Below are 12,431 nucleotides of genomic sequence, written 5' to 3' on the forward strand. Positions count from 1 at the left end.
TAATTTGCACGAGTAAATATAATTCGGTCAGTATCTTGAATCAACTAGTTGATTTGTCTGGACAATGAGATGTTTATGCATAACCCATCATATTGTTGATTAGCCTGGACAATGAGATGTTTATGCATAACCCATCATATTGCTGTTTCGTGCTGATGTTACGTTAAGTTGTAACTAGTTTGCATGCATATTCTTTATACAATATGCTGTGGGTATAATACAATACATCATACGATGCAGTTGCTGCTCAGAAATGGGTATTAAGTCCAATGGTGGAGGCATGATTTTAGTCTGGGAGGCCGGCTTAATGAACACATTTTTTTTTTATTGAAACGTATCCTTATTATATCATAACGTTTTGCTTTCCAATACATTACATTTGTATATTGAAATGATTCTAGTCTAATGCAATTAAAGTATATCAATTTTTTTTTTTTAGGCTACTTCAACTGTCACGTCCTTACTTTTTTTCTTTGGCTTTAGTAATGCTTTTCCACACAAAGGATCCAGTTTTTTTACAGGGCCAAGGCAAAAGGGTCTCTAAGAGTAGAGACCCACAGATTTTCTTCATTAGTAATGATTTTCTAGCCCAGTTTAGCTAAGAGAGCCATATTTTGATGTCTAGCCTTTCTGATCCCAAGACCCCCAATATCCTTACCTTTACAAACCTGATTCCAGTTAATAAGATGGATTTTTTCCTTATTTTCAGTGGCGCCCCAAAGGAAATTCCTATTAATCTTTTCTAGCTTATCACAAACACTGACAGGGAACTCCATAGTTTGCATGGTGTAGCTAGGGATAGTGGAAGAAACTGATTGAATCATGGAGGCACGACCAGCAAGATTAAGAGTGAGTCTACGATGCAATAGATTTTGATACCGGATGGAATCGGGACAAAGAAAGTTACAAAAGGTTCTTCCAGGGAAAGCCTTGTTCAATTGAAGTCTTGTTTCCCACTTTTCCGCCGGGTAGGCGTGAGCGGAAAATCCAATGGCGTATGCGGTGTGAGTGTGGGCGTGTCAGGACTTGTCGTCGTCCAACGTATGGAAGGCGTGAGTGCACCTCGATCTGACTTCGTATGTAATGCGACTGCGTGTGACCCAAAGGGTGAGGCCACAAAGAGGTTCGTAATTTTGCCACAACGATAGTGGACTTATAATTTTCCAACCGTGTGAGAAAAAGTAGAGAACATCGTAGAATAACTTTATTATATCGTAATAATAAAGTTGGGGTACAAGAGAGATGGAAATGGGAGAGAAATGAGATAATTGCTTCGTTGGGAAGACTTTGGTTTAAGCATTGAGCTTGATTGGTGTGTGGACCCGGATTAAGCCTTCGAAACTTGTATTTATAGGCCGAAATGTTCTTCACGGTTTTGGAGCAATTTTCCAACCTTGCTTCTTGTCGCGCCAAGTGTCCCATGTTGCTTTTTCATGTGTGAATGGATGGTTATTGGAAGTTATAAAAGATCATGAGCAAATACTCCCACTGCCCACTTTCTTTTTACTGTGTAACCTTGTGTAACCTTGAGATCGTGGGCCACTTTGGCTAAAAAACCAACAACTCATCTCCTCCTCTCTTGGGCACGCACAAAATATGGGAAACATGGCTACTTAATTAAATTAAATAGCCTTTCATCATTATTTAGGGGCTTAACTTCTTTCTTTCTAGAATACTCTTATTCTCCATGGGTCACGGGCCTTATCAAATTAAGGCTTAAATAATAAGGCCCAATTAGACTTTAGGCTCTTGGTCATTAAAAATTAACCGGGCCCACTCTACATTCTCATGGCCCATTAATTTTAAACCCAAACATCTTTATCCATGGCCCAATTCAATTAAAAGGTAATCAAATGGCCCTCCAACGCTTGCCCAGGATTGGGTGTCAAAAACGGGTGTAAACAATGCCCCCCCATGCCTTGATTCTTTACTTTTAGGATTAAGGCGTGTATAAAAAAATGAAATTGTTTTTGGCATCCAAACAGTCCTCTGTTGTAGCATATCTTCTTTTGTTTGCCTTGCCTATGGACTTAATAGGCATTAGGCATTTTTCATGTTCTCTTCAGACCTTTGACATAATTCTCTGAATTCACACCTTCGAAGGAGTCTACCAGCAATTTTTGGACAGGCCTTTCAAAGGCCTCTCCTAAAGATAAATGCCTCATTCGGGCTTCCTTTAGGGCTTCTTAGAGTGATTTGATGATGCTCGTGCCTATCTCAGAGGTGAATCTCAATGCCCCCACCTTTTATCAGGCCTATTTCCACCAATAAAGGCTTGTGTTCAGGTCTAATCGTAAAAGACACGATTGAACCATGAAAAGGCCTAGCAAGGACTGAATCTCATATTGGAAGGACTGAACCTCCACTTTGAGTGCTCATAATAGTGATTCAGTCCTACGGGAAAGGTCTGAACTTCTGCTTGAATTGCTTATAATATTGGCTCGAGCCTAGACAAATAGCTTAAAGGGCCTTCGCACCTGTAGCAAAAGCCTGTTTACACCAATAGAGTCCTGCGTCCAGGCCTGGCTGTATAGAAACCATAGAACTTTGAAAAGGCCTGGAAAGGATTGAAAATATATTTGAAGGTCTGAACCTCTGCTTTGAACTTTCAGGCGTGCTTAATGAAACAAAAGGCCTCCACCTCTGCAGAAAAGGCCAAGTAAAACTCTGATAAGGCCTACTCAAGGACTGATAGGCCATGGCCGAACATTTTAGAGGTGCTTGTTCGGCCCATGAAGGACTTTTCTTTATTCTCAGCCCTTCTTGACACCACTTTGGCGTTTTTGTGTAAGCCAAGTGAACAACACTCGCTTTTGATGTGCCCCACAAATCCAACGTGAGCGCAATTCTGCACATTTAAGGCTTAAAATTGGCCTATGCTTATAATACCTTTTGGCAGTTTGGACAATGCCAAAAAGGCCTTCATGAACCGGGGGAGGAGGGGGATCTCCGATTACAAATGAATCATGATCAAGCCCTAAAATGTTACCACTTTCCTCCTCTTCATTCAATTCCTGCTGTTCTGGAATGGGTGCAACTTGTAATTCAGTCCTGCCCATAGGGCTGATGGCAGGTCTGGATCGTTCATGATTTGTATCTGTTATCTGCTCACTGCTCAGGACTGAATCTGTACGTGGTAACTCTTCAGACATTTGAGAAAGTTCTTGAGAGAAGAGAATGGGTTGATCTTGCCTCATAATAGGACTTTGCATGTGCTCGCTCCTCCCAGGTCTGAGATCATGTTCCCCTTGCGTTGAAGCAGACCTATCTCTTTGCTCCTTTAGGCATGGAAAGAGCTTACCATCCAAAAGTTTTTGGAAAACTCCTGAATGTTGTCTGTTGCGCTCAGATCTGAGACTGTTGCCTTGATCATTTTGATGTTTATCATCCAGACCTTGTCGCTGTTCGGGAATCTTCAAAGGACTGAGCTGAGAACTTTGCCCCCCGAGTTCAAGTCCTTGGCTTTCTTGCCCCCCGAGTGTAGGATTTTTGGAAGCTAAGGGCCAAGAGAAACCTGGAGGTCTAATGTGCTTGTTGGGAGCTTGTTGAGACTCTTGCCCCCTCGAGTTCAAGACCTTGGCCTCCTTGCCCCTCAAGTGTAGGGCTTTCAATAGTTAAGGACTGAGAGAAACCTAGAGGCCTGAAGTGCTTGCTAGAAATTTGTTTAGACACATTTAGGCCTGAAGTTGAAACTAAATTGCCAAATTGTGACAACATTGGTGGAGTAGGAGTTGACTTCATGTATTCGATGGTGTTTTTGGAGTTGATTACCCATTCTTCAATCTCACGCAAAGATGCATGCAAGGGATCTATGAACTCCTGTGACAGTTCTTCGTTGGATGCAACGGTACAGGACTGAGTGCCAACTTGACCCCCAAAGGTCTGAGCAGAAGGATCATTAAGCCCACCATTTTGAAATTCATGCTGTTCGGGCAGGTCTGAAGACATGATATGTGAATAGCCTTGTAACTTGGCATTAACAAAACAGTTTACCTCATGACGTAATTGGCGATCCTCATCTTCAACCCTATCAACTTTATCTTCAAGCCCTTGAATTGCAATGTATCCGGTCAGCTGACCAATCAAACACATGCTCGGTAATATTCTGAAAAACGAATGAGCAACTTTCCACAAGTAGATGGGAAAATATACTGCTTTGGTCATTATTCTTCCATTCGTGAATAAGCAAGAACATACATGAGCTTTAGTGAGCAGTTAAAAATAGGTAGGAGTGCAAAATTATAATGTATTCAGTAGGTTTGATCCCCAGCCTTAGAGAAATTATTCCCGCGAAAAAAAAAATAACAACAGACAGAAGTTACTTCTCCTAACTAAGTAATTTACAAATGTCCAACCATTTAATTGCCTAAATTAAAAGATACCTACTAACATGTTCATCGTTAACCTTGTTCTCATCGAAAAAGTGCAAGAGAAAGCAACCAAAAGAGCTCTACAGTATTCTATCTTAATCTTAACAAGAGGTCAGGGGACACACAATTAAAGTCGGATTTTCACAACATTTTTGTAAAAATGCTTCCCATTTATTGTCTGAACAAATTTTCAGAAATGTTGTGAAAATCAGACTTGCACATTCATTGCGTGTGCCCCGGCCTCTAGTTAGTCCAAAAGGAGGGAGACTGAAAAAATAAAAACTCTCTTGCAGTTGTGCGGGCATTTTTTGGGTACGTGCATGGACTCTGAATTGAAGATTTTATCAAAAGTAGAGTTTTACACCATAGAGAGAGGGAGACGGAGAGAGATTTTTCCCATTAATCAAATAGCATTTGAGGAGGAAATGAAAGAATAATTTCAACTTAATTACTTTCGAATAAATTAAGTAACACTTCAGATTTGGTTTCTGGAAAATGCAATTGTTTTGTGATCAGATTGAAACGTAAAATGGGTAGGAGTATAACAAAGAGTTTACATTCTCGAGAGGGGGGACGAGAGAAAGTGGGAACGAGGAGAGAGAAGCGTGGGTGGAAGTTACTAAGAGTTCATGAATTTTAGAATTCAATTTGTCCAATTTGGGAATTTGAAAATGTGAGCCAGCTTTGACAGCTTGTGTCAAAAATATATTTATAAAATTTAATTTGTCGAATTTGGGAATGTGACAATGCGAGTCAACTTTGATAGCGTTGTTCCGTGTCAAAAATATATTTATTTATTTGAATCAAGCCTTTTTAAACTATCAGTAAGTTAAGAGAGGCTCGACTCGATTAAAGAGGTTTGTTTAGTAAATAACTTAGCTCGGCTCGTTAAGGGCTCGGCTCGTTAAGGCTCGAGCCGAGTTTAAACTCAAAATTTTGACCATGCACTTTAGCAGAACCACAAACTACAAAACTTGAGAAAATAATTTCGTAGAACTTACCAAGAGTGGAGTCGCTGGAGGTGGCGAACGGGATGAGCTTGGAGTCGAGCAACTCGCAGGTCGAGGAGAGTTGGAGGTGGCAACACAAACGGCTTTGCCGCAGGACTCCTCCTTTTGGTCGATGGAGGAAATGATGCGCCAGGAGGCGCGGCGGGCGCAGATGACGTTCTTGTAGGCGATGGAGAGGAGGTTGCGCTCCACCACGGTGAGCTCCTCGGATTCGTTCAGACTGGAGACCTTCTCCATGAACTCAACAGATCCTTGGCGAGAGAGAGAGAGGGGGAGGGGAAAGTAAAACAAGAGAAAGAGTGAAGAAAACAAAGATTTTAAATTTAGTGAATAGTAAATTTTACCTCATATTTTTCTCTCATTTTTCTTCTTTTTTATTTTATTTTTATTTCTTTTCCTTTCTATAAGTTTCAAACAGAATTAGGGATATTTACGTGGGTTTCAAATTTTGAAAACAAAATCATAGTTTTACCAAAATGCCATTTGTCACTTTTACAGAATTGCCCTAAATCAGATTTGATATTTACTGAAATGCCATCTTTGTTCTCAGCCCCAATATGACACTATTTACGAAAATGCCATCCAAAAGTTAATTTGTGAAAGGGTTAGAATTAGACCGTTGGATTTGTAGAAATGGATGGTTGAGATTTATTTACTGAAATGCCACCTTTGTCAGCCCTAATATGACACTATTTACGAAAATGCCATCAAAAAGTTAGTTTGTGAAAGGGATAGAATTAGACCGTTGGATTTGTAGAAATGGATGTTGATATGGTCTTGTGTTTTATTTGCTGCCCTAGACGTTGATATTAGATATAGATATTGAAAACCAGGAGGTCGTTTTCCGCGATGGTTTTCCAGGCAAGTAGTCTCCACATGAGTTTCATATACTCCAGTATTCTTTATCTCAAGTTAGGAGCGAGCAGGAGTAATTAACGGATAACATGCATCCTCTCGTTTGAGCATCTCAATCGCTTGATACTGTTTAAATTGTTTTTTTTTCCATGAATAAGGGCAGTTTTTCTACCCAGATCCAGTTTTTTGGACCAAGCTAGCATAGGTTTTTATTTATTTATTATTATCTTGTTTCATAGGAGTATTTGTTTTGGTTGTTGCTAATCAAGTGGAACCTTCCGGCCATCTATCTTGTGTGAGTTTCATAAATTCCTGATTTTAAGCAATGTATGTTTTCTCGTTCAGGCCTCCTTTTTAGTTATTATTCTCTTGTTGCGAGGGGAAAAAACAATCCCAAAACGATTCGGATCACTTTTGAGACCTGCTTTCCCCCCTGACAGCAGCCCACCCCTCCCCCTTCTGCTCCTCCCACGGCCCATTTAGATTTTTTTTTTCCTTTTTCCTCTTTATTTCCTTTTCGGTTAGAATTTTTTTTTTCGTTTTTTTCATTTTATTTCCTTTTCTTTCCTTCCACTTTAAATCTTTTTTTTATTTTTTTATTTTTCAATTATTTTCTTTATTTGTTTCTTTTCCATTTACCACCCTTTTTTTTTTTTTTTGGTTAACTCAAATTCTATTTTCAATTAAAATTGACTTTATACTTAATAAATTTATATTATTTTAATTAGTTAATTAATTAGTCTTAACAATGAATAATAAAAATAACTTGTGACGAACAATAATAAATTGAAATAAAATTTTATTTTATTATAATTGAGTACATATTGTCAAAACATGAAAATACATAAAAACACAAATTCTAATCAATATCTCCTCCAAATGCTGCTCCCGCGTGTTTATACCCATTACTTCGTACCACAATTGCAAACGTGTTCCATAACTGGCAGCCCATCCTTTAGCTTCGTCTGATGCATGCTCCTCCCACCATGTTGGGATGAGTGGTGCAGGGTAATGAGATTCTAAGAAAACTTGCACGAAGTAATTGTTGTTAACACGGGCAATAGCAATTTCCCGGCGGTATTCGACTGGAACTGGAGGGGGCCTCAATGACAAATGAGTAAAACAACCGTAAACATCATCATCAAATGTATGCAGTACAAGGTTGTACCTTGTTGCGATAACAACTCCCAAAGTCATAGCCTCCATCCAATGGTCCTTTGGTGTCGTAGGCTCGAACCAAGTCAGTAAAATTAGTAGATGATTTGCCCAATCATTTACTGGATAAATCACACTGTATAGATCATAATTTTGTCGAATCTCTTCAATAAGCTCCTCTCGAACTCGACTCCAATCATTTTCAATATACCCGATTAGTGCAGCTATCGCCCTGAATCCACAATGATCATCACCAAGCACGTCAACAGTTTCGTTTTTTACAAAATATGAGTTTCCAAAATTCAGAGGAATTGAAGAGAAAAAGATGCAACATTGTCCCAACTAATGTTACATTTTGCATGCTATTCATCATAAACTAAAAGATCCTCCTTTCATACACCAATGGCTAATAAACAACTAGCATGATACTAGTGATTTTGTAACTACACATATACGTTATTAATGTAACAAACATAGTAATATTTCTTTGAGAGTGGGTAAATCCAATGGAATTGGAGGCAAACCATATATCTACCATACAAATTAACTTATAATTAAACCATATCGATTGTACGTACCATGTTAATTTCTTGAAGTGCTAGCTCCATATATTCCGAGACGAGATCAACCGGTGTGGCCTTAATTCGATCCGGAGCCGAGGTCACGACACCAACAACTCCTCCTTCCAGATTGACGACAGGTCCCCCATTGCAACTCTACATTATGGTGAGTAGAATAAGATTTAAAGCCTTCATTGTCGACGTCACTCGTCACTACCTCATCACTTCAGAAACAACTACGTCCTAAAGAAAACATTCATCGACTTGGAGTGTGGAATTAATTTCCACTTTAATTACAGAGAAGAAGAGAGTGTGTGATGTGGTGAGAGAGAGAGAGAGAGAGAGAGAGAGAGAGAGAGAGAGAGAGAGAGAGAAACGTGGGTGTGAGACCGTGATCGGTTTGAGTGAAAGACAAAGTGTTTGAGAGCACTGTGAGTGATTTTGTAATCTGTAATTTTGTTTGAATTCGTGATTCAACAAACTGTGAGTGTGTTGTGTGTGTATTCCTCTCAGTGCAATTCCCTTGTTCAAGAACTCCCACTATCATGGATTCATTGTGGAGTACCTAACTGTGAAAATGCATGCTATGGTACTGATTCAGCAGAGGCTCAGATTCTCCCTGTGTCAAAGGATGCTGGTTTCTTTGGTATTTATGTTAGCAACAAAGATGATTCGGCTTTGTTCAGTTCACCGTTTTGTTTTAGTTTTGTTTTTAATCATTACTTTATTTCTTTATCCAATCATTACTCTATTTTTTCAATTTTTATTTTCTCATCTCTCTCCTATCATTATCCCTATCTTCAATAATTACTCTATTTCTTTCTCCACCCACTACCAAAACTAAACTAAATTAAACTCTCAACCAAATACAACCGAAGAAATTTTCTTTTCAGTACGGTGGCCCATGCATGGATTTCGATTCCAACATGGCTCGTGGTGAAATTTTCTTTGGATGCTGGTTTTTGGTGTTCTATTTTGTTACTTTCATTTGCATCGAAGGAAGCCAAAAAGAAAAAGGAAAGAATAGCAAAAACAAGCAAGGTAAATGGTCTGAGTGTCCTCCGTTTATACGCCAGAACTCCGAACTATTGGCGCCATATATTTGTCTTCAGATTAATACCAAAATACCACTTGTTAATTTCTACTAAAAATACCAAACAAATACTACAATTTATTTAGAGGAAATGAGTTGTTTAGAATAGTGAAAACTTTTGAACTAAATACCAAAAATACCGTTTAGTCAATAGAGTGAACTCACTTAGTGACATAGTAATACATGCATGCTTGCTAGTTGTCTATTCATCATCCGCGCAAAAACTAATTATTATTTCTCTATGAGAGATTTAAACAAACACACATCATTAATGGACCTAATTAAAGATAATACGTGGCACCAAGGATGGTAGTCGAGTTCATGATGGCAACAGTGCAGGGTGAAATTAACTCGCTCCCTCTCATCGACATGATCGCAAGTTCAAACCTAAGTCATCTCATGCCCGTTCATGAGTGGGAAAAGCATTTTACAAAAACATTCTGAACTACGAAAATTCGTATGAGTGAAGATCAAGAGCGCCAACGGAGGGATTGAGAGTGGCACCAGAGGGTCTCATTGAAGGATTATTATGTGACTAAGCTTCGAACTCGATTGCTGTAGTAGTTCTCGTGAACTAGGTGCCGTGTGAGAGGGCACTCTCGTGCAACTAGCTCGCGTCCTGATGGGACTATATATGATGATGAACTATTCTTTCCGATTCAATGGCTACTTTGCAAGAGCACCTTTCTACTAATTAAACATTCCATTTCCTACCACGCCCAAAGGGGTCACTACTCTGATTATCACTGGATGATATGTACTCTTACATAATTAGGGCCTTCTCTACATTTATAAACTTCCAACACGTCCCAAGGAAACTCTAAACTTTAACGGAAATTCGGATGGAATTATGCTCACCATATATAAATCTGCTTGTGGGTCCGTTTTGACCTTGAAACTATCAAAATTAAACCCAGGCTTTGGGAGTACTCCTCAAGGTCTGTGGTTCGATTTTTCACATGGTGAGTACTGTGAAGTAAGTAGGGGGTCATGATTGGTGTGGCCGTGCTAGCTCCTTATAGGTTTGGGTTGTGCAGTCGGGTCCATTTAGTGGCCTGACTGTAGGGTTGTTCATCTGTTAGCAAAAAAAACACACATTTTGACCGTGTAACTATTAAAATTAAAAACATTTCTATTTCGCACAATTTGCGTAACCCTTTAAAATAGTTTTTCCCACCAATTTTGAACTGCCTCAATTGGATAACAGAACAAAAAGCTATGGTCAAAGTACCAAAACTATACAACTTGAGTCTGAATTCAAGATGGAATCAAAGTCAAACTCTTGATTATTCCTTTCAAATTGAATTCATCTAGATTTCATTGCATCCGGTGGCATATAATCACAAAATAGCCCAAAGTAGGTCAAAGTAATTAACTTGTATTAAGGACTTAACAAACATAAATTGAATGGCCTCATGCCCAAAGTAGGTCAATTCTATATATATACTACTAGAATTGCTAAGAACAAACATTGAGAGCGGGAACATAGAACAAAAGTCGACAGCAGAATTGGATGTTCCTCCTTGGTCCTACTCAAACATAATTATGCCACCCTCTAAGGCACGGACATACTACTCTTCCTTCCCTATTTTTTTATCTCTCGTTCTATTCTAATCGGATTGGAAAATAATTATATTCTTCAATTGTTAATACTTTTTAGATGCAATATGGGTCTTATTTGATAGATCTCAATTAATTTTATTAAAAATTTCAAAACCGGGACGGAAGGAGTATTTTTGTAGCTATTCGTCATCATGAGTATTGGGTACTTTGAGAACATTTTAATACTAGGAAAATAACTTCTTTTTTTATCACCTAGAAAAACTAAATTGTGTTGAGATTAAATTATTTATACCACCGGGTGTAAATATTTGTTTCTTCCAAATCAATTGCATTGCGACGTGACGTGGAACTGCTGTTTTAACGGCATGGCATAATGTAATTGACTTGGGAAAAAAAATGTTTACCTCGGCAGCCGTGTGAATAATTTAAATTTCAATTGTGTTTTGGTCATACATTTATCAGTCAATGTGACGTCATCGTTATTTTTGACCAAATTGAGGTTATCTAAAACGAAAAAGGAAGAGTTGACTTAAAAAAAGGTCTACGAAATTTGCCGATCGACTACGCAACCGTCACTCCAACCGTCTGTCCAGTCCCGGAGAGGAGAAGATCTTGACTCAGTCAGACAAGTGTGTACATATGGAGATCGTACATATGCATGCATGCGTCTGTAGGGAGAGAGAGAGAGAGAGAGAGAGAGAGAGAGAGAGAGACGAATGGTAGTTTATGTTGACATAGACCCTCCAACCAAGATGTTTTCATTATTGTAATGTACGATTCGGCTACTTGAATAGATACCGGATAATTTCTGGGTATCTATTTTCACCGTCCACTAGTGAGGGAGTTTATTTAAAGTTGGGTAAAGCCTTGTATAGACCGGCTCCATTGTATTGAAGTGTTAATCACCAAATATAATTGTTAATCACCCACTCATGACGGGTGATTTTTGTTATTTATGTCTTCAACACCCTCCCTCACTTGTAGTCGTATAGGGAGCCGAATAGGGAGAACGGAATAAACACGTGTAAATAATTTATAGTTAGGGAGATGGTGATGTTTGAACAAAGTATTTAAGGTGTAACTTTACCATTTGTATCCTATAAAACTGAGACAATTTTCTGAATTCTTGTAAGAGTATAGTTACATGCACATTTTTTTAACTTACCCCCAACAAAATGTGCAACTTTAATTTTCTCTATTTATTGAAAAGTATAGTTATTTATTAACTATCCAGATGGATCACGGATAAATCATGTAAATGCCCAGCTGTGCCACTTGCAAGCTCATTCTGAATAGGTGAAAACCGTTTTATCCCTTTGCTTTGTTTTTATTTAGCTTTAAGAATTCTTTCTCACAAGTTGTGCCATGGACATCAAGATACAGACGTGTCCAAAACAGTCCAATACTCTTGAGCTCTCCGAGACATACATGAGACCAACATATATCAAGCAACTACGGTTGCATCTACGCCCGGATTTGTTTCCAGACATATGTATCCCAAGCATTTTCCTTTTCTTACTGCAGAAGCTTTCATGCTATTCAATTTTTTTGAATCTACTAATGTTGACCCTGGAAAAATGTGAATTGTGAATTGAGTGTTTATATTGTGGCATTTCGCCCACAAGATTTCATAAATAGTCCAAAAGCTTCCAAGATTTTTCTTATAAGAGTCTCTCATTAGTGGTAAAATTTAAAAAAAAAAAAAATTTAGATATTGCCTAGTACTGTACGTCCTAAGTGACGTAATGTCCGTGCGGAAGCTCATGTCGAAAGCATCTCAAACTAAGAGAATTACTGAGAGCGAAGATTGAGAGCAGGAACGCAG

This window comes from Rhododendron vialii, chromosome 11a (assembly GCF_030253575.1).
Source record: "Rhododendron vialii isolate Sample 1 chromosome 11a, ASM3025357v1".
NCBI classification, from domain to species: domain Eukaryota; kingdom Viridiplantae; phylum Streptophyta; class Magnoliopsida; order Ericales; family Ericaceae; genus Rhododendron; species Rhododendron vialii.